At 40.2% G+C, this 22211-nt stretch overlaps 1 protein-coding gene across 2 annotated transcripts in view; it reads right to left on the reverse strand.

The window, feature by feature from the left end:
• The window catches only part of LOC126455448 (putative leucine-rich repeat-containing protein DDB_G0290503), a 94620-nt gene that overhangs the window by 5601 nt on the left and 66808 nt on the right, over positions 1 to 22211 (reverse strand). The window lies entirely within an intron of this gene.

A 22211-nucleotide genomic window follows, 5' to 3' on the forward strand; every position in this document is an offset into this window, starting at 1 on the left:
TTTGGAGGCAACCCGGTCGGGGTGAATGCCTTAGACACACTGTCCAGCGAGTGCAGCAAGGTGGAGGTTCCCTGCTGTTTTGGGGTGGCGTCATGTGCGGTTGACGTATCCTGCTGGTGGTCATGGAAGGTGCCATAACAGCTGTACAATACGTGAATGCCATACTCCGACCGATAGTGCAACCATGTCGGTGGCATATTGGTGAGGCATTCGTCTTCATGGATGACAATTCGCACCCCCATCATATACATCTTGTGAATTCATATTTATCAAGAAAGTAAATAGTTTTGGATTAAAGGAGACCACTCACTGAAAAACAGAAGCGTTGAGTTTTCAATAGACAAACTGGGACTGGATCAGACTTTGAATGTGGCTCTCCAGCAGGGATACGACTTCCTCAAATCCTGCCCTGAAATGAGATCCATCCTTTATGAAATCCTCCCCACTCCACCAAGAGTGTCTTTCTGCCGTCCACCTAACCTTCATAACCTCTTGGTTCATCCCTATGAAATCCCCAAACCACCTTCCCTACCTACCCTCTGGCTCCTACCCTTGTCTTATTTATAACTAGAGATCTGATCACACATAGTAACATGTGCAACTTACATATTTACTTTCTACCAGAACTTTCCTGTAATATTTATAAATAAACATATAATATTTTACACAAATAAGTTTGGTAACCTATAGACAATAAGCAGATAATGAATGAATCAAGCACTTAGAACAAATACTAAAATCTTCCATTCGATAATACATTGTATTTCACAAATCCCAGCATGAAGGAAAGCCTTCAGGCAGGTGGAATAAGTCAACTGATATATTTACAGCTAGAAGTATCCAATGTAGATGCTTCTCTAAAGTGAACAAACACCAAGTCATAAATAATGCTAATTTAAAGACACTGATAGTTTGCAGTATTCCAGATAAATGGATTAGGTTCTGACTTACAAACTAACAATTCTGCAACAATGCAGGGCAGTGTTCAAACAACAAATTTAAAACTCATATCATCATCACAATCAATGTCATTAAAATAATTAATGCATCCTCTTTGCTAAATGGAACTTCAGTCAGTGTAATATATTTCCTTTATTTTACTTATATTTCAAGCTGAGAATGAAAGAGGCTGGACTATTTTTAAGAAGAAATTCTATATTTTTTCACAGCATCTGCACACAAATTAATACACAGATCAAAAAAAGTTTTGCATCACCTCGGTTCCAAGAGTTCTAGAACCTGTACAGAAAATTGGAACAGAGATCAACATAAACATAATTTCCACCCTTTTTATTGCTCATGAAAACCACACATTGCATGTTGTACCACCACAGATTGCTGTACACACCAGTACCTCTAATACCCAGTAGCACATCCTCCTGCATTGATGCATGCCTGTATTCATTGTGGCAAGCTATCCACAAATTCGTCAAGTCACTGTTGGTCGAGATTGTCCCTCTCCTCAATGGTAATTCGATTTAGAGCCCTCAGAGTTGTTGATGGGTCACATCGTCCATGAATAGCCCTTTTCAATCTATCAGTGCTATGTACTCTCTTTGTGTATCTGAAAAGCCAATGTGGTGCCTATGTTTTATAAATGGAGTTTCCTCTTGTTATGATTGAGCAATTCCTCAGAGTTTCCAGAGGATCCACCCAGACACGTTGAAATCAGTTACTGAGGAAATAAAAATATTTCAATACATTATCTTGGCTGCAAAAATTCATATTTATCAAGAAAGTAAATAGTTTTGGATTAAAGGAGACCACTCACTGAAAAACAGAAGCGTTGAGTTTTCAATAGACAAACTGGGACTGAATCAGACTTTGAATGTGGCTCTCCAGCAGGGATACGACTTCCTCAAATCCTGCCCTGAAATGAGATCCATCCTTTATGAAATCCTCCCCACTCCACCAAGAGTGTCTTTCTGCCGTCCACCTAACCTTCATAACCTCTTGGTTCATCCCTATGAAATCCCCAAACCACCTTCCCTACCTACCCTCTGGCTCCTACCCTTGTAACCACCCCAGTGTAAACCCTGTCCCATGCACCCTCCCACCACCACCTACTCCAGTCCTGTAACCCGGAAGGTGTACACAATCAAAGGCAGAGCCACGTGTGAAAGTACCCACGTGATTTACCAACTGACCTGCCTACGCTGTGAAGCTTTCTATGTGGAAATGACCAGCAACAAACTGTCCATTCGCATGAATGGACACAGGCAGACAGTGTTTGTTGGTAATGAGGATCACCCTGTGGCTAAACATGCCTTGATGCATGGCCAGCACATCTTGTCACAGTGTTACACTGTCCGGCTTATCTGGATACTTCCCACTAACACCAACCTATCAGAACTCCGGAGATGGGAACTTGCCCTTCAATATTAACTGTCTTCCCGTTACCCACCAAGGATCAACCTCTGCTAATTTCAAGTTGCTGCCGCTCATACCTCACCTGTCATTCAATAACATCTTTGCCTCTGTACTTCCACCTTGACTGACATCTCTGCCCAAACTCTTTGCCTTTACATATGTCTGCTTGTGTCTGTATATGTGCAGATGGATATGTGTGTGTGTGTGTGTGAGTGTATACCTGTCCCTTTTTCCCCCCAAGGTAAGTCTTTCCGCTCCTGGGATTGGAATGACTCTTTACCCTCTCCCTTAAAACCCACATCCTTTCGTCTTTCGCTCTCCTTCCCTCTTTCCTGATGAAGCAACTGTGGGTTGCAAAAGCTTGAAATTTGTGTGTATATATATAACACAGTAGAAATTGTGGAGACAAACAGTTCACGAGAAAAATCACAGCACTGTGTTGAAAAAGCAACTCTTACAAAATTCAGTCAAATGAATGTATCACAAAATTCTCCTTACGAAATTAAGATAATTGTGTATTCTCTCAAAAATAAAATCTCATCTCAATTTGATGGTGTTTCCAATAGAGTATTATACATTTTTCCCATACAGTAAGCCCTGTATCACCTGACATATGTAAAGCATCACTAACTCAAGGCATTTTTCTAGAGAGGCTGAAATATGCCATTGTTAAATCCCCATTAAAAAAGTTGACACGAGAGATGTCAATAATTACTTACGTGTTTCACTACTGACATTATTTTCCGCAATTTTTGAGAAGCTGAGCCATTTAGAATAGTATCTCATCTGAGCAAATCCACAGCAAATAACAGCTAGGATTTTAGAAGAGTTGCTCTACTGCAATTGCCATTTACATGTCCACTGATCAAATCTTACAAACATGAAATAAGAAAATAGTGCCAGCTGGTATTTTCTGTGACCTATCCAAGGCATTAGATAAAGTGAAGTTTTATAGGATTGATGGTATAGCCAACCAATGGATAATGTCATACTTAATGAAAAGCATGCAGAAATTTGTGCTCAATAATTCAACCAATGTAATCAGGGGAGATTCTTTAGACTGGCGAGAAATCACGTACGGAGTTCCCCACGGCTCAGTCTTGGGTCCACTGTTGTTCCCCATATATGTAACTGATATTTTGTCTAATATACAATAAGCAGAAGCAGTTCTTTTTGCTTATGACAGTAGTATTGTAATCAATCCAAGCATACATACAGCAACTGAAGAAATGGTAAAAGTATAATTGACTGGTTTTCTTTGAATGGTTTCATCCTCAATTTTAAAAGGACACAACATATTCAGTTCTGCACATCTTGTACCGTAACAATGATAAGTATAGCACATGGTGAGTAAGTAATAAATAGGGTGGAAGCTTCAAAATTCTTAGGTGCTCATACTGAAGAGGAATTAAACTGGAAACAAACATATTTTGGAGCTCCTAAAACAACTTATTTCAGCCATATTTGCACTTAGAGTCACTGCAAATCTTAGCAAGAGACAAACCAGTAAGTTGATATATTTTGCGTATTTCCATTCAATAATATAATGTGGAATAATATTCTGGTGCAAGTAATTTTCAAGAAAATCAAGCAATGGGAGGTCCAACTTGGAATATCAATAATATTATGAATATGGCAGATTGCTACTTGCCATAAAGATAACATGTTGAGTTGCAGGCAGGCTCAACAGAAAGGCTACTACACATTGAGCTCTTGGCCAAATCCTTCTTCATAAAAGAAAACACACACATATTCTCACAAGCAGAAGCACATCACACACACATTACTGCTATCTAGTGGATTAGGAGAGGAGCATAGGATGTGTTGGCAGAAGAGTAGCATACAATGAGAGTGAGTGAACGTGGGCTGGGAGGAGATGACAGGACAGAAGGGCGAAAAATGTTTGATGGAGGGTATAGGGACAGCAGGTTACTGAAGGTTGAGGCTACAACAATTTCAGGAGTTGAGAATGTATTGTAAGGATAACTCTCATCTGAGTAGTTCAGAAAACATGATGGTGGAGGGAAGGACCCAGATGGCTTGGGTTGTCAAGCAGCTACTGAAACAAGCATGTTATTCCAGCTGCATGCTGTGGCACAGGGTGGTCCACTTTGCTTTGGACCAGAGTATGGCAATGGCCATTCATCCTTTCATACTGGTATAAAATGCTGTCCAATGATTTCAGCTGAGTTGGTATATGACATACTGGCTTTCACAGGTGTTTTGGCCTCTGATGGGCTAGAATAATCCTGTGACAGGATTGGAATACGAAGTGCGGGGTGGGTTGATTGGGCAGGTCTTGCATTTGGGTATGTCTTGCATTTGGGTATTTCACAGTGACATGATCCCTGTGGCTAGAGGTTGGTTTTGGGAGTGGCATAGTAATGAAGTAGGATGTTATGGAGGTTGGGTGGGTGATGGGCCACCATTTTATGGGGAGGGGAGGGGAGTGAAGGATCTTGGGTGGGATGTCCCTTATATCAGGGTATGATGATAGATAATCAGAACCCTGATGTAGGATGTGGTTTAGCTGTTCCAGTCTGGCAGGTATTGGGGGACAAAGGGAGTGCTCCTTTGTAGCTGGTCCTTGGGAATAGAGGGAGTATTGGGTGTGTGGGAGCCGTGGCACAGGAAATCTGTTTATGGACTAGGTCTGGGGGATAGCACCTGTCTTTGAAGACCTTTGTGAGACACTCAGCATATTGGGCAAGGGAGTTCTTATCACTGCATATACACCATCCACAGTTGGCCAGGCTGTATGGGAGGAATTTTTTGGTGTGGAAGGTACTGGTAGTGGTTGGTTGGTTTAACGTGTGTAGAATAGGGATGAGCCATTAGAGAGGATGAGGTCCATGTCCTGAAAGATGGCACTATCGGTTGAGGAGCACCAGGTGAAGAAGATGGAAGAGAAGGTCTTGAGGTTGTGAAGGAATGAGGATAGGGTGTCTTGGCACTGAGTCCAGATCACAAAGATATAATGAATGAACCAGAACCAGACGAAGGGCTTGGAGTTTTGGGAGGCTAGATGTCCTAGTAACAAATCAGCATAGTAGGGCACCATTCAGTTGTCCTTAGCTGGACATCTTATTTATTTGTATATCTTCCCTTACAAGGAGAAGTAGTTTGGTGTTAGCATAAACTTAATAAGGTGTCTGAGAAATGAGGTTGTGGGTTTAGAGTCTGAAGGATAAGACCATAGGAATGAGGGATGCTGGGTATAGGGAAGTGAAGTCAACAGCAACAAGTAGGAATCCAGGAGCTAAGAGGATGGGGATGGTGGAGAATTGGTGAAGGAAGTGGTTGGTAACTTTGATTCGGCAGCCTAGATTTTGGGCATTTGGTTGAAAGTGTTGGTCAGTGAGGGCCGAAATTCTTTCAGTGTAAGCACTATAACCAGCTAAAATGTGTGTTCAGACTGGTTGGTTTATGGATGTTGGGAATAATGTGAAAAACGTCAGTGTTAAGGGTGTTATTGGTGTGAAAATGGAAAGGAATTCAGGGCAGACATTCTGGGAAGGGCCTAACACTTTATGCAGGGATTGGAGGTTAAGTTGAACATCCGGGATGGGGTCATGTTGGCAGAAGTTACGGGTGGTGGACTCAGACTATTGCCAGATGCCTTCTGCCAAGTAGTCAATGTGATTCATAATGACTCTGGTGGAACCAATTTCTGCAGGTAGGATCTTCAGGTCAGGATTAGTTTTGAGCCTGTGTATGGCTGTCCTTTCCCCTGCTGAAAGTTTGATGTTTCTAGAAAGGGACGCGGGGAAGGATGGTGAGGCTATGTTGGAGGTAAGGAATTTCTAGAAGATGACCAGGGCATGATAAAATGGGAGCAGCGTAGGATTATGGGTGGATGATGGTATGAACTAGAAGAGGCATGGTTCAGTTTTCAGATTAGGTGGCTTTAGTTGGAGGGATTTGTGACAAAGAAGTGTTTTCATTGAAGGAATCAGGAGGACAGTACATCTTTGACAAGTCCAACATGGCTATATTTGAATGGAGAGTTGAAGGTGAAACCTTTGGATAGGGGGCTTCGGGAGGGCTAAAGATTTTGATGGAAAGGTTAACAACAGTTTCGAGGATTGTTTTGGATCTGGAGTTAGTGGAATGTTAGTAGTGAGTTTTACGGGATGTGGCAAGTTAAGGTCAGCTAGGCAGTGTCTGGGTGCTATGAGGGATTGTTGAGGAGTAACGCTGTGGTTAAGTTAGGGATTGGATAGTGGTACTCCAAGGTGGCAGTGGGATGTCAGCAGGTTGGGTAACTTATGAAGGTTGTGTCTGGAATGCTCTTTCAGGTGCTGGAGAGCAAGGAATTTAATTTCAGAGGCATGATGTATGTAGTAGGGACTGCACAGTAACAGTACATTGTGGAGGAAGCATTAGTGTTTCTGAGATGCCTGTACCACAGAGATGTGTTTTTACAGTACTAGATTTGTGAGGGACTGGGATTGGTGGTCTCTGAAAATGTGAAAGTCACTGTGAAAGGAGGGATGGGATCCTGAGGAAGGCCACTGGGAAGGAATCCATGACATATACAGCATTTAAGGAACAGGATGTGGGACTGTGTTATAGGCAGGAAATGGGATACTTTTCTGAAATGGTGCAGAAAGAGGTAGCAGTGGTCCATTGTGGTAGAGATGGCATTGAGGAAATGGGAAATGGTGTAGGAAATGGGCAAATGAAGGCATTATGTGGTTGTGAGGGGAGCTTGATAACATAAATAGACACATAAAAATAGTGCAGACATGCCTAACCATAAAATTTCTTTCTCTGGATCCCACCCCTCGCTGCACAATGATCTTTACTTTTCCAGATTCCGCAAGTCCCTGTTCCCCACAAACCGGGTACTGCAAAAACACATCTCCATAGCACAGGCATTCCAGAAACACCTCCACTCCCTCTGCAAGATATTGCTACTGGGAAATCCCTACTACATATATCACATCTGTGAAATTGAATCTCTTGCTCTCAAGCAAGTGCAAGACAATTCCAAACACCACTTTCATAAGTCATCCAACCTGCTGACATCCTACAGCCACCTTGGGGCACCAGTATCTAATACCTAACCTACCCAGAGTGTTCTCCTCTTCAACTCGTCAGACTACACAGACCCTGCCTAGCTGACCTTTTCAACTTGTCACATTCCCAAAAACTCCCTACCAACACTCCATTAACTCCAGAGTAGAAACAATCCCAGAACATTGTTGTTAACCTTTTCAACAAAAATCTCAGCTCCACATCAGTTTCAGTCCTATTCAAAGGCCTCATCTTCAGCCCTACACCCAAATTTCATCATGTTCAACTTGTCAAAGACCTGCTCTCCTTCTCCTAATTCCTGCAATGGAAACACTTCTTTGCTGTGAATCCCTCCAACCAAAACCAAACCCATTCCAACACTGAACCCTGATTCTCCCAGTTAATACCACCATCCAGCTGTGATCCTCTGATCTTCCTCCATAACCAACCACCACTGGTCATCTTCCAGAAATTCCTATCTACAACTTGGCCTCACCATCCATCCCCAGTCCATTCCTAAGGACACCAACATTTGAGCAGGAGAAATTACAGCCATAAACAGCCTTGAAACAGATCCAGACCTTATCACCCAACTTGCAGACAAAGGTTCCACCAGTCATTATGAATCACAGTGACTACCTGGCAGAAGGAACATGCCAGTAGTCTGACCTCTACACTCATAGAACCTGCCAGAGAAATCCCATCCTAGAAGTCCAACTAACCCCTAACCACTATTTAAAACCTTAAGTCCTTCTCAGAAACTCTGCCCTGAATCCATTCCCCTCCTCATCACTATGATACCCCAAACACCCACATCCTATGTGCTCTGAAAATCTCTTCTATTCCATAGAAGAATTTCTGTTGTTGTAATGTATAAAAGTTAGTGGGCAGGAATTACAAGGCATGTTTTTTTAAATCAGAACCATTTTGAAATAAAAATAGAACAAGTAGACTTCTCTTAGCAATTTTTTATTACATGAAATCCTGTACTTTAATCTACTTTTCTATGTAATTCCTACCAGTATTAACACACTTATCATATCATAAGATCAGCTTTTGAATACGATCCTCATATAAATCTGTCACCTGATTAGAAAACCATTGCAGCACCGTCATTTTGAAATCTTCATCATCACCATGGCATAGACACCCAGATGCCTCATGAAATGCAGGAACACATAGTAGCCACTTGGTACTATATCAGGGCTGCACAGAAGGTGATCGAGTTGTTCTCATCAAAATATTTGATCAACTCAAGTTCAAATGATTGTGTGTGGAGAGGTATTGTCATGAAGCAAAAGTGATCCCTTTACTCAGAATGCCAGGCAGTTTGTTTCAGCAAAAACTCCAAGAGCACTGCCTCTTCCAGTGCCAATAAACAGTACACATGATTTTCTGGGCTGAAACCATTACCTTGAACTTCATTTTCTTGAGTGATGTTGAATGCCATCATTCCACAAATTGCTGCTTTTATTCATATGTCACATAAGCCACCCACATATCATCTCCAGTGACAGTTTGGCTTAAAAACCCACCACCTTCCTCATTGTACTGCTCTAGGAAAGTCAAAAAACTGGCTAAATGTTTGGTTCTGTACAGCTCAGAGTATTTTCAGTACCTGCATGAGCATAACTTTTCACAATTTAAACGGTTTGCAACAGTTGCAAAAAACATGCTTCTTGACACTTGAGGAAACGCATCACATAATGTTGACATCATTAAGCTGTACAGAATGGGCAGTTGGGAAGGCGGTGGGTATTATGGAATGAATAGAATAATATTTAGACAAAGGCCATTTATTGGTGAAAGCATGTTAAAAAGGGGCACATAGCCAGGCCTAGGGAGGCGAGGGTGAGCCAGAGTGTAGAGTTTGGTAAAATATAGTTCTTGAAGCTGACGAAAGCTGGCGTCGGCCAATTGGACCAGTCCGAGTGGCATGCCACCTGCAAAAACTAAGTCCCCAACGCCGCAGCACCGGGTGAAGTTGGAGATGTTCACTGCTACAGGGCACACGTCTAAGAGAGCGAGAAGACAAGAGCGCAGGCCCAGTGATGGGTGGCTGGGTATATTCAACACACCACGTGGCTTCCTCCGCCCTGATTGGTCAGGATCGGGAAACCCGCTGGGGCGGCAATGGAACTTTCCAGAGCATGGTTTGGTCAGTGATGTCTGGGGTGGCGTTACTTCATCAGCTCATGAGGGAGGCATGTGATCGAGGTGCCCTTCCTTGGTGCTAACATCCTGTTACTAGACCGTGGGAAAAAAGAATTTACAGGCAGCCAACACTGCTGGCCTTGGCCTGGCCATAACGGAAAAATGAAGTTACCATTTGAAAGCTCATATAATAAAGTAAAATCCTCTACTGTCTGGCCCATCCTTTAAAAAGCATCTCTTCTCTCTCACTTTTACATCAACTTTCTGCACCAAATTATCAGTAAAGACTGAAGGTCACCTACTTTGTTCCTCATCATACACATTCATATAGCCATCTTTCAAAGCTCTCACTCATTTCTGTACCATCCTATTGCTCATAATGTTTTCTCCATGCACTTCACTGATCCAACAATGAAGGACAGTCGCTTTCAACTCTTAGCACTAAGAAAACGAATCACAGCACTTATTTCACAGTCAGTGGGCCCCTCAATCGAGCAGGCATTTCAAATACTTGCAAACAACTGTAAACATGTCAAACAACTCTGTAATGGCATCTGTGGCTTGCCAACAGGATGTGGTATGCAGTGCACATCTGCCAAATGTCGACCACAGCACTGCAATGGCAGAATTTCAAAACAGCTCTAACTTTAAAAACATGCCATGTACTAACTCACATCTGTATTTTCAATTAAAGGAGAAAATAAAATTATAAAGCATGTAGGCATATTTACAAAACAATTTGTGGCATGAAGGTAAAATGACATTCCACATCATTAAGGTTTATCTTGCAAATGATCCACAAAACATGAAACTAGCTATCCAACCAACTAACTAATTGCCTGAAGTTGGTTCTAGAAACTTTGTAAGTAGTCTTTCACTGTATAGTTTGCATCCATCTTAAAAGTCTGCCAGTTCAGTTCTTCCAACATTTCTGTGACACTGTACCTTAGGACAGACAAACCTGTGCCCATTCCTGCTGCCCTTCTTCGCATATATTCAATTTCCCCTGTTATTCCTATTTCATACAGGTCCCGTACACACTTGATCAGTGTTCTAGGACTGGCCACATGAACTTTTGTATGTAAATCACCTTTTCAAACTGACTGCATTTCTCTATTATTCTACCAATGAACCAAAGTCTGCCAGCTGCTTTACCTACAATTGAGCCTTTCGATTTCAGAATCCAGCACATTGTTACACCAGGTGTTTGTATTGAATTTGTGCTGGTTGCTATGGAAGCAGTCATTCATTTTGAGATCCCACACATGTTCTAAAATTCTAGAGAAATGTCATGGACATATTGGATCACTTCTGCTACCCTTATTGTAAAAGGTGCAACCTGTACATAGGAGGGTTGGAACTTTAATAGTGGCAACTGCTTATTTACAGCTCATACAAAATAGATACATGCTCCAAAGTCTTACTGACCTTCAGAGTAGTCACCAGCATTGTGTATACCTTGTTGCCAGCGATGTGGAAGTCATAGGATACTCTTAGTAGTGTCAGTCGTGTTGACAGTTTGAGCAGCGCAGTCTATTACCCAACGAATTTGTAGCAGTTCTGAAGCAAATGCCATGAAGTGTTTCCTTCAGTTTAGAAATTGAGTTGAACTCACAAGGGCTTAAGTCAAGGGAGTACAGTAGGTGGTATAGCACTTAGCAGCCCCATCAGTCAAACAAATTAGTAACAGCTTGTACTGTATGTGCTTGAACATTGTCCTGCAAAATGATGGTCAGGTCCTCCAGAAAGTGTCATCACTTCTATCTCTAAGCTGTTTGTAGGTTGTGTTCCAAAAATGTGCTTGTGTATTTTACACCTTTTTGCACCAGAGATTAATTTTTCAGGTCACAGTGTATGTCACATTTCCTTCTTGTATTATGATGATGGTATGACTCCTTCGTTTGATACTGAGAAGGATTGTTAAGCCTGAATGTCATGATTCAAAAGAGATATTGAGAGGTAGAGATTAGATTCCCTATTTGCTTAAAAAGATTATGACATGAGGTTCTTGAATCTGTAATGGGATACCCTTTCCTAAAATAACCTTTTTTTATAGAAATATGCAATACCGAAAAGTATTTTAAATCTTGTATAGGATAAAATTATTTCAGCTGTTTCATTAACAGAATTTCGTATGATTTTGTATATGATGTATTATATTTCAGGCTAAAATGTATAAAAAGAAATTAATTTATGATGATACTATTTTATGATTGATACTGACAATGTAATATGCAGTGTGGTAGAAGTGGAAAGTGTAAAGATGGTGTGAAATTGAAAAATGTGACAAAGAATAAAATTCAAGAGTAATACAGGCAAATCCTCAAATCTTCATCAATTATTTAGTCACATGGAACACACAATGTTATAAAAAAATTACAGCTTCAAGAATGTACCCATAGATTCAAGAACTGCAGCCAACAAAAACAAGAGAAAATGAAGATAAGTAAAAAATTCTTTCTTTTGTATATTTTATGCCTCTTGAAGGTTTCAGAACTTGTGCAGAGGCAGAGAATTTTAATAGTGATGTTTGAAAGAGTAAGATTACAAAGCACACAACACAAATTTCAGACATCCTTTTTCTGATCTGCACAAAGACTTTTTTTGACAGTGGCAAATTGCCCAAGAAGTTTATTCCATAACACATAAGTAAATAGAAGTAGCCAAAGTAGGCAGATTTTGCGACACTGACTCTCCAACTTTGGTCATTATCTGGATGGCAAATGTTGATGAACTAAGCCTTTTCAGGGTAGCCTATGCTGGATGTGTTGCTTGCAGTTAAGCCTGTCATCTGCAGGGTGTGGCATATAAACTGGCTCATAAAGGCAAGTTTGAATAAAACTCCTCCATGATTCCCAATACATGTCACTGTTCACTGACATCTCAAAGAATATGGGCCCCATAACACGGGTGGCAGAAAAGGTACACAAAACACCAATTTTCTTGTTATGCAATGGTACCTGGTGCATTGTATGTGGATTTTCTGTTGCCCAATAACTGTTTTTTTGGCAACTTATAAACCCAGAAAGGTGGAACCATGCTTCATCACTCGTGATGAGCCTTAGTGGGTCCAAGACACCTCTGGCAACATTTCTCAACAGCCATGAACAGAGGTGCACTCTCTTCTGCAGGTCAGGCTCCTTCAGTTCTTGCAAAACACTTATAAGGTTTAGTTTTAACTTTAGTTCCCTTGTTGACTTACAAGAGAACTTCTTGTCATTATCTCCTGAATCTTCCCCTTTAATTCTGCTGTGCAAATAGCTGGTGGTCTGTTCCTGGGAGCATTCTGAACCAATCCTGTATGCACTCATTCAATTCCCATATGGTTCTTTTTGCAGGCACAGAATGTCCTGGAAATTTCTCCTGTAACAAATTCTTTGTTTTTGGAAAAGGTCCAGTGTGATTGAATGCTTCAGCAATGACAACATGCTCAGGTAATGAATATTGCATCATCGCACACTCACACTAACCAGGCTTCACACAAAGAGGTCTTTTTCTCAACTGGTTTTGACAAGTTTCACTGATTGCAGCTGCAGCTGCTTCACACAACGATGAAGTTCCGTGCAGTGTTGGTACACCAGAGGAAATGTTTGGTTCATGTGGTACTGTTTGGACAGCATTTCTCATTTTCCATTATTATTGATGCAAATGCATGCACTGGAATGTTATCATTGTGTATGACAGGCCAGTTTTAAATGTCACACACTGAACATGGATGCCTTGGAATTTCGAACACTCAGCCATCTGATCCTGCTGGTTCTCAAGTGCAATATTTATTCCTGTAGGCTTTTGTGATCATAATGGTAATGAATGTAATTGGTTTTTCTGAGGTTCAATGATGGACAATTTACTGTGAACCATTTCAGAGCATTTGGAAATAAGTGGTTGGCATTTAGCTCTAGGTCACTGGGTGTTTTATTGTCTATCACAATACTTATGCCATCTAGAAACATTGTAAAGTTGCTAGCTTTGCTTGAGGACAGGGGTAGGTGTATGAGAAATAACATGGGACCAAGGAGAGACCTTTACAGAACTCCATAAAGTACTGTTCCCCAGCCGGACACTACCCCTCCTACTTTCACATTGTTACCACCTAACGTCATTTTCTGTTGTCTGCCCTGTAGATAAGATTTGAGTCAGTTGCCCATTTGTCTTCAGAGTCCACAGTAGCAAGCTTTCTCTATAAGTATTCCATGACCAACACAGTCAAAGGCGTTAACACGTCACAAAATATGCCAACAGGCAATGTCTTCTTGTCAAGGCATTCCAAAATGTTATTGGTAAACGAAAATTTAGCTTCGGTTGTGGAGATACCTTCTCTGAATCCAAACTAGTTTTTACTAATTATTGTTTTTCAGGTAATTGACTATCTTGGCATCTGTCAATTTTTCAGGGATTTTAGAAAATGCAGTCCAAATAGAGATGGGATGACAGTTTGTAACATCTGAGACATTGCCTTTTTTTTTTTTTTTTTTTTTTTTTTGTAGAGAGGCTTTAGAAGAGCACAGTTCATCCTGTCAGAGTGTTTGAGAGAGGCACTGAGTATATGAAGTAGGAGAGTACTGAACTGATTGCAGTGAGCTTTTAGCAGTTTTTTTGGAAATATTGTCAACAGAAGTTACTTCTTAAAGAAATTATGATTCTGTTTACTTCTTGTACTGTTATACAGGCTATACGTCTCTGTTCTAAAGAATATGGGAAATAATCTTTTCAGTATTTTTATGGGCTATCCCAAGGAGCCATTGTGTCCTGTTCAGGTACACTGAACAATTGTTCATAAAATATTTTTGTCACAATCTCTTGATTTTCTACTTGTCTACTTTCATTATTGAGAACAATACTTTCAGTCTTACTGGGGCAATTTGCACCAGTATCACTCCCTATCAGTTCCCATACAGTTTTGATTTTGTTACTAGATTTATTAATTTTGGAGCATAGATACAAATTTTTGACTTCTGAATAACTTTACTTAATATTTTACGGTATTTTTGATAGTGATTTAACTGAATGGAGAAATTTGAATTTTTTGAAGTGGTGTACAGCTCTAGTTTCCTTTTGGATGAAATCTTAAAACCAGTGGTAATCCAAGACTTTTTGGAGAGTTTTTTGGTTTGGATCTTATGTATCCTTTCTGGGAAGGTGCTTTCAAATATCAGTTTCACTTGATTGCTGAAAAGATTGTGCTTGGAATTAGCATTATATAAATTAAACATATATCTCCCATCTACAATTTGGGGATGTGATTTAAAAGTCTGGATAGTTTCATCATTACTTATCTTTGCTATTTTCCAGCAGGGGCCACTTTCATTCTCATAGGTATTTGCACTGTTAATTGTGAGTCTTTGTCCATTATGGTCAGAGAGACCATTCAAGACTTGCCTGGTAGTTGTATCACCTATTTTGATCTGGTCTATAAATATATTATCAAAGTCTACTTGTACATGAATTTACTCTAGTAGGAAAATAACTATGGAAGCAGGATTATACATGGATGTCAAATTCTCTAGGTCTGATCTGTCTCTGGAATTTGTCAGAAAATTTACTATGAAGTTCCAAAGAACTATCACATCTCTTTTGCGTTTAAATATGAGAGCATCTAACTGCTTCCAAAAGAGACAGAAATATTTCCAAGAAACAGCTTCATCTCATTCCTTTTCACCAGCCAATTGTCTATCCCCATTCCTACAATTTACTTGTGCTGTCGTGCACTTGTTGTTCAAATTTTATTGTCCTAAGTTCACAGTGTTCCTTGCATTTGTAATTATGTCACAAATTATGATTACTAGCTGATTTTTCCCACACCAGTGGAAGAGAATGCCATGAATGGTGTAAATATCTCTATCAAATCTGTATATTTCGATCCTATGAATATTCATGAAACTGTTGCAGATTTCTGTATGTCTGTTTGTAGCTATTACTGCCTTGTTTACACATGAGCATTGTGTTAAGTCATGCTTGTGTGCAATATCAAGTACACTTATGTTAGAATGCTGTTCTTAAGACATTAGTAGCATGCAGATCTTCATTGTTTGTACAACATCATTTGAAGCACTATCACCCAGTAAAAATATACTCTTTCTTCTGGAAGCATTTGTTGTGTTAGTTACTTCCTCTGTCTTCTTGAGCATCGGAATCATATTTTCTTTCCTTTTTTTTCTATTTTTCAAGATACAATTTCAGCTTGTATGGACACACAGTTTGCATAATTTTAACAGCCTTTTCCTCTTTGCATATTATTTGCTCATTTGTTGATAAAGTTCTTTATGTGGAACATGAGAATTTTTTATTGTGCATTCAGCTGCTGACTATCTAAAGGCCAGTTTCTATTAACTATGCTTGAACCTTTATAATACTTACTGTCAGTGTAATAAGTCATATTACTTTGAAGTTTAAGTAGACAGTCACTTCAAATAAAACTGTTATTATGATCACATCAATGCTGATCAATAGTAAAAAGTAAACTTCTCAATTTTTCTTTCATCACCTTTTCTTCCCCTAAAGATAGCTAGTGAGTGAAACTTGAGTTCAACTTCCATCAATGGTATGTTAATAATATCATCACTGTGATTACTTTTTATACAGTTTATCCAAAATTTACTTTTTAGCTATGCACAAGCATTGAAATCATAGGCTCTTTCAATTTTATGAAAATGCCCACAAATAACTTCTGCACTCTAAAATTAAGCCACTGCTTGGACTCACTACAATTCTTTCACTAATAACACATTGAGAGGCCATAATCCATGGGAAGTCGCTGGATGCGATGTCAGTCATTGGCTGCAGAAGCCTATGCATTTCATTTGTCTCCATACAATCTCAGCAAATATGAATTTCTGATGTTTTACATTCCAGTCTGTGGCAATCTGTCCACAGTAATCTATCAATCATCCTGTGTGGCCTTGTGGAGGTGACATGACATTCATATGTCAAAAACGCATGATCACCTTGTGTAGCAGTGTAAATGTGGTCAGTGCAATACTGAAGATCCACCCTAGAAACTGTTCACCTCAGAAACTTGAATTCTCATGTAATCTCCGATATTCTATGCCCCATGTGTGTTGCACTGATTATATCATGCATTCAAAGTCACTTAACTTGTGGCATGCTGCCATGTTCACCACACACAGACTGTTCAGGTACTGCATCTACACCACTCTGAATGCCACAACTAGCTATGAAATTATGGTGTCGTATGAGGCACATCTTTAAATGGGACAACCTTTCCCAGGCTTTCAGTCATCCAATTTACTATTCTCATACCTATGGATTACTACAGAACTTATCTCTTCTATTGGCTTCAGATAATATTTTTCAAAAATATCAAAAATTATTGTCTGAGTTTCAGAATGAACGTGTACAGAAGTACAGGGTGTCCCTTTCAGACCTCTCACATTTCAACGGCTTGGAAAAAAATGACAGTAAATGTAATATTGAAGTTGGAGCTTATGCTAGAGCATCTCAAAGTATTTATTTAATAACCATAAGGACAGCTCCACCTGTGACCCATTTGTAGAAAGAAGAATATTACATCTGTATTAAATTTCTTGCCATATTCTTTGTAATATGCCCTCTGTTACAGGTTGCAATGGCATTAGTGATATGGCATCTTATAGGAAAAACATCCAGTCATTCACAAATTTCCACGAGAAGAAATCCATAAGGGATGATGTCGTGGGGAGGAGTTGGAGTGGAAGGGAGGGGGGGGGGGGGGGGGGTGGAGGGGGGGAGGGGATGTGGTGGCCAGGCAGCAAGTCCTCCACATGCAGTCTTACAACTGGGGAAATTTTGTATCCAGGAACTTGTGAACAGCTGTCTTACAACTGGGGAAATTTTGTATCCAGGAACTTGTGAACAGCTGTCAACCAATGCAGCAGAGCAACATCTTGTTGAAAGATGGCATTAGGTTGCAGATCCTGTATCTGACAGTGTAAAAACTGCTGCACCATGTCCAGACACACTAATCCATTAATTGTGTTTTCTGCAAAGAAGAATGGCCCAACAATCCTGTCGTGCATTAATCCACACAAGACATTCAGTTTAGGGTTATCACAAACATGTTCAGTGATAGTATGCTGATGATGTAAGCCCAAAATCTGAACATTATGCCAATTAACAATTTCTCATACATGAAAGGTTGTCTCATTTGAGATTCATTTGAGAATAAACATCTTTCCAGGAAGCTGGTATTCACGTCAATACATTGCAGCATATCCACAGCAAATATTTGTCTGCACAAATTGGTCAGCATCAAACGTTCCAGAATTTGCACTTTGTAAGCATACAACTGAAGACACAGGTGTACTGCACAGTGTAATGTTGCTTGGGGTATATTAATTTGCCTAGATATCTGGTAAACTTATTTACAAGGGCTTTTGAGAAACACTTGTCTGATGTCCTCCACTGTCTCTTACAAAACAGTATGACAGACAGCTAGAATATTTTAGAACACTTCCAGTTGCCAGAAACTTACAATACCATTCTTTAATTGTTTTTAAATCAGGTACCTCACATCAATACAAGCTATGATACTTCCTTTGCACAGGAATCAGCAATTTTGTTGTTGCAAAGCACACATTGCTCTTGCATGCACTGCTGTGCAGTTGCCATTTTGACTTTGTGCAATAATGTTGCACTCTGGCAGCAATAGTTGGCATGTCTGACATAGGAATACAAATTCTTTGAGATGTTCCAGCATATGCTTCATAATGGGACTAAGCCAGAGAAGGAAAGAAGACAGAACAAACATAAAAGCATCCACCAAAAGAAAATCATTAACTTGGGACATATCATCACTACCTCAGAGTAGTACATTAAAAGCCTGCAGCACAGAAAGTTGGGCAATGCCCCACAATGCCCACTGCTTCATACATGCATTGTTCTTTTTGGCTTGGTCTATATAATTTTGGTTTTATTCTGAATAAAAAAATTCATTAATTTTGTTGACATTAAGTAATTAGGTAATTAGGGTTTTCTACAAGTCTAAGTCCACTGCCAAATTTCCATATTTTTGTGGTTGTCTTGTGTAACTTGCACACTGGTCAGCCACAGCTAGACAGACACATGTATGGTGCGTGTAGTACCAGTGAGTGTGCTGTCTGTGCATATCTGAGTTTGACCAAGGGCAGACTGTGATGGCCCAGAGGCTCTGTACAAGCATTTCAGAAACTGCAGAACTTGTCAGGTGTTTGAGCAGTGCTGTGATGAGTGTCTTCAACATGTGGCAAAACCAAGGTGAAACCATGTCCAAACATTGTAGGATTTGGCGGCCACCATTCATTACAGATGTTGAACATCATAGGCTGGGCAGACAGGTAAACCAAAAAGGGCAATGATCTGTGGCAGAACTAACATCAGACTTTAATGCTGGAGAAAGTGCAAGTGTGTCTGAACACACAAAGCACCAAACTCCTAACGATGGGCCTCTGCAGCTGATAACCAACATGTGCCAATGATAACATCACCACATCAGCAACTACAGCTGAAATTGGCATGTGACCAGTGGCACTGGATGTTGGCACAGTGGCAGAGCATTGCATGGTCTGATGAATACCAACACCTTCTTCATCATGCCAATGGGATGGCATGAATCCATTGTCTTCCTGGGGCACAGATCCTTGGTACCTGCACTGTGGGACAGAGAGAAGCTGGCAGTGGCTCTATAATGCTCTGACAAACATTCACGTGAGCATCCATGGGTCGAGTGGAGCCTGTGCAAGGCACCATGATGGCCAAAGAGTATCATACACTGGTTGCAGACGAAGTACAGCCCTTCATGAAAATCATGTTTTCTGACATCAGAGGCGTTTTTCAACAAGATAATGCACCATGTCACAAGGCCAGGAGTGTGATGGAATGGTTTGAAGGACACAGTGGCAAGTTTCAGTTGATGTACTGATTCCCCAAATTACCAGATCTGAACCCAAACGAGCACACCTGGGATGTGACTAAACGTGGCAGCAGAGATCATCAAACCCCCTTTCAATTTACGGGAATTAGGCACCTTGTGTGTGCAGATGTGCAGCCAACTCCCTCCAACAAACTACCAATGTCACATTGTTTCCATGCCATGACATACTGCCACTGTTATCTATGCCAAAGGTGGACATACCGGCTATTAGGTACATTGTCATAATGTTATGGCTGATCAGTGTATACGTCACAAGACCGCAAGTAGACACAGTCCATTTTGAGATAAAAAATGCATAATATATTAATGTTTCTTGGCTTCTGGAAAGTGTGTTCCAGCCATTTTCCCAATTCATTATAATTGGCTTTCATTACAATTGGCTGAATCACATAAAGAGTTTCATATTTTCAGGTATTTTTTAATCACAATGAAAATTAAAGGCTTTAATGCCAGCAATTTAGAAGGAAAGGTAACAACTCACTGAATAGTGGAGACACTGAATCATCAACAGGCACATGAAAAAGACTGAAAATATGTTAGTTTTACAACTAATTCCTTATCAAGCCAGAGTACACACACACACACACACACACACACACACACACACACACCTGTACAATTACACTGTGCTGGCTGATTAAACATTTCTGTTCAATGGCTGATTATCCATTGTAGTTGATTGTGTATTCAACCAGCACAATGTAAAGGCACAGGTGCGTGGGGTGATTAGGTGCATGGGTGGGTTGGTGTGGACGCAAAATGTGTGTTTAGCCATCAAGTATATCTCTGAAGAATGATTTGTACAAAACATAGCAACATACTTACCCTATTGACTACTCATTACCTCGGCTATATGGTGAGTTGTTAGAAATTACTCCTTCCATTATTTGTATTTACATAATTACCTGTTTCTAAGAAAGATCTCTCTCTCTCTCTCTCTCTCTCTCTCTCTCTCTCTCTCATTCTTTCTCTCTCTTCTGTGGGAGTGGAAGGGGAGGAGGATGTGGGGTAGCTAGTAAACAGTGGTTTCAGTTGGCTGAGACTGCAGTCATGTGTGTGTGTGTGTGTGTGTGTGTGTGTGTGTGTGTGTGTGTGTCTACATCTATTGTTGATGAAGGCATTAATGGCCAAAAGCTTTATTTGTGAAAGTTTTTTTGTTGTGCCTATCTGGAACTCAGCATCTCCGCTATATGGTGAGTATCAACTTTCGTTTCATAATATTGTTACATTCTATCCTGGATTTTCCATTGTTTTATAAAAATGAACATAGATTCCCTAGACAGAGATCTTGCAGTACTCAGCTCCCATTGTGCTTCCAAAAGGTCCACAGCGTTGTCAGTATTGGTGCTCACACTGATGCAATGTTCCTTGACTTCAGGAAGTCATTTTATACAATCCCACATTTATATTTAGTGAAAAAAAAATTACAAAGTTACCAAGCATCAGACCAAATTTATGACTGTATTCAGTTCCTTGCAGAGAGAACTCAACACATTACTCTCAGCAGAACAAAATCTACAGATGTAAAAGTAATTTCATGAGTACCCCACAGAAGTGTGGCTGGACTTACAATATATAAAAATGATTTAGCGAATAAAGGAAAATCCAGGATGGAATGTAACAGTCTTATGAAAAGAAAAGTTGCCACTCGCCATATAGCGAAGATGTTGAGTTGCAGACAGGCACAACAAAAAGACTGTCACAAATAAGATTCTTGCCAGTAAGGCCTTCATCAAAAATGGACGACAAACAAATACACACACACACACACACACACACACACAGATGCACTCATACTCACGCAAATGCAACTCAACCACGAGTCATGTATGTGTGAGTTGTGTTTGCATGTGTGTGTGTGTGTGTGTGTGTGTGTGTGTGTGTGTGTGTGTGTTTGTGTGCATGTGAATGTGTGTGTGTGTGATCTGTTTTTGACAACGGTCTTACTGGCCAAAAGCTTATTTGTGACAGTCTTTTTGTTGTGCCTATCTGCGACTCAGCATCTCTGCTATATGGTGAGTGGCAACTTTCCTTTTCATAATATTGTTAAATGATTTAGTGGATAACTTTGGAAGCCCCATGAGGCTGTTCACAGATCATGGTGTTGTCTAATAGGAGATAGCAACATCAGATGACTGTAACTAACTGCAGGAAGACCTACAGAGGACTGGTGAATGGTGTAGGCTCTAGCAGTTGACCCTGAATGTAAACAAATGTAACATATTGTAGATACATAGGAGAACATATCTACTGTTGAACAATTACTCTATTGTTGACAAACTGCTCTAAACAATAACCACTGTAAAATATCTAGCAGTAACCATGCAGGGCAATCTTAGCTGGATGACCATAAAAACAAATAACAGAAAAAGCTGATACAGACAGGTACACAGGAAAAACTTAATGAAATGTAATTCATCCATGAAAGAAGTGGCTTATAAAACACTTGTTCAACCAATTTTTGAGTACTGCTCATCAGTCTGAGATCCTTACCAAGTAGGATTAATGGAAGAGGTAGACAAGATCCAACAAAGAATGGTGAGCTTCATCATGCAATCATTTAGTCAGCACATGAGTGTTGCCAACATGCTCAACAAACTACTGTGGCAGATGCTACAAGAGAGGCATTGTGTATCACGTTTACCATTGCAATCCCAGAAGACTAGTTACCGGACAACATATTACTACCTCCCACATAGGTCTTGTGGAATGACCGTAATGAAATAGCGAGGTTGTCAGGTTGTTCTTATTTCATGCCCCA

Source organism: Schistocerca serialis, chromosome 2 (genome assembly GCF_023864345.2).
Source record: "Schistocerca serialis cubense isolate TAMUIC-IGC-003099 chromosome 2, iqSchSeri2.2, whole genome shotgun sequence".
Taxonomy (NCBI): Eukaryota; Metazoa; Arthropoda; class Insecta; order Orthoptera; family Acrididae; genus Schistocerca; species Schistocerca serialis.